General features: G+C 44.0%; 1 pseudogene; it reads right to left on the bottom strand.

Annotated features, from left to right (window-relative positions):
• Positions 1–412: 412 nt before the first annotated feature.
• On the bottom strand, positions 413–1,098 carry LOC121517124 (annotated as a pseudogene).
• Between the last annotated feature and the right edge of the window lie 297 nt (positions 1,099–1,395).

Below are 1,395 nucleotides of genomic sequence, written 5' to 3'. Positions count from 1 at the left end.
TTTTTCAATACTTTTTATATTTTTCAGCTAACTTTTGCCACTTAATACCACTTGTTTCCTTTTTTAGCCCATTTTGGCCACTCTTGACTGCTTTTTGCCCATTTTTGTCACTTTTCACTTCTTTGTTTTTAGCCACGTTTTTGCCAATTTTTGAACTTTTTTCACCCTTAGCTCATTTTTTGTCACTTCTCATCCATTTTTGCTACTTTCTGACCCTTTTCCCACTTTTTCCTCCCCATTTTCCCCCCTTTTCACCCATTTTTGCCACCTCTAACTTATTGTTATTGCTACTTCAAGCTTTTTTTTTTTTTTGCAATTTTTCATCACTTAGATTGTGGCTCTTGCAAAGGTATTTTTCAACAATTTGGCTCTTTGGTTGAGCAGGGTTGAGTAACACTGCTTCAGAGTGTTTTTACAGGCTGAAGATGGCAGACAGTCTAATGGCCACCAGTGGGAAGCTTCTTCTTCCCACAATCATTGGCTCTGTTGGTTCAGCCTGGCTGGGCCCATTACCGTCTATGCCATCCACCTTTAGGTGAGTTTTGCTGTAATGTTTGATCAGTAATCCTGGGAGCCATTACTGCAATGGCCAGGAGATGGTCAGAGTTCCCTTGGATAAGACTTCTTCCAGGGAGGAGATCTCTGAGAGAATAGCGCCAATGCAGAAAAAAACAAGAAGCCTTCCTCCAAAGCCTGGCCACCTTTTCAGGAAAGAGAACCCCATTCTGCTTTCCCTACACTGAAGAAAACAGGAAGCAGGAAGTGGAGACCCAACTCCAGACCCTGATGAATCGAAAATATCGTACCAGCTAGCATATTCAGAAAGGAGGAACCAGGGATGGTTAAGGACTGTTGGTAGAGGTAGGTGTTGCAAACAGCAACAGAGCATAGCCATGTTCTTGCTCTTTTGTAAAATCTGAACATCTCAGCAAGCTCTCTAATCTCATCCAGGTCAGAAAGGAACTTCACTCTGTACTCTTGGACTTCCCCATCCTCCCTCTTGGAGCCTGGCTTGATGCTCCTGGGAAGATGAGTCGACAACAGGTAGAGGTAGACAGTCACCTTCACCAAGATGGCGGCCAGCCCTGCTAAGAACATGTTGCCCCTCACTGTTTCTCTCTTTTTCAGCAGTAAACTCCAGCTGGAAAACTTGGAGACCTTTTTAAAAGACAGTGAATTGGGGCCATGTTTCTAATTAAATTTCAGAAATTTTTTGTGGGCCAATTAAGAATGGACCGCAGGCCACAGCTGGACCACACTGTCTCATATGGTGTAGTAAAAGATGGCAGGTTTGTCTTTGTCATACTGGTAGGAAAGGGGACGATGGAAGAGGGATGCTGTAATGTTGAGTATAAGTTGACTAACCTGCCACCCCTGGAGCCCTCTTTGGCCCCC

The sequence above is a fragment of the Cheilinus undulatus genome, linkage group 2 (assembly GCF_018320785.1).
Source record: "Cheilinus undulatus linkage group 2, ASM1832078v1, whole genome shotgun sequence".
NCBI classification, from domain to species: domain Eukaryota; kingdom Metazoa; phylum Chordata; class Actinopteri; order Labriformes; family Labridae; genus Cheilinus; species Cheilinus undulatus.
This window is presented reverse-complemented; position numbering and strand designations above follow the sequence as displayed.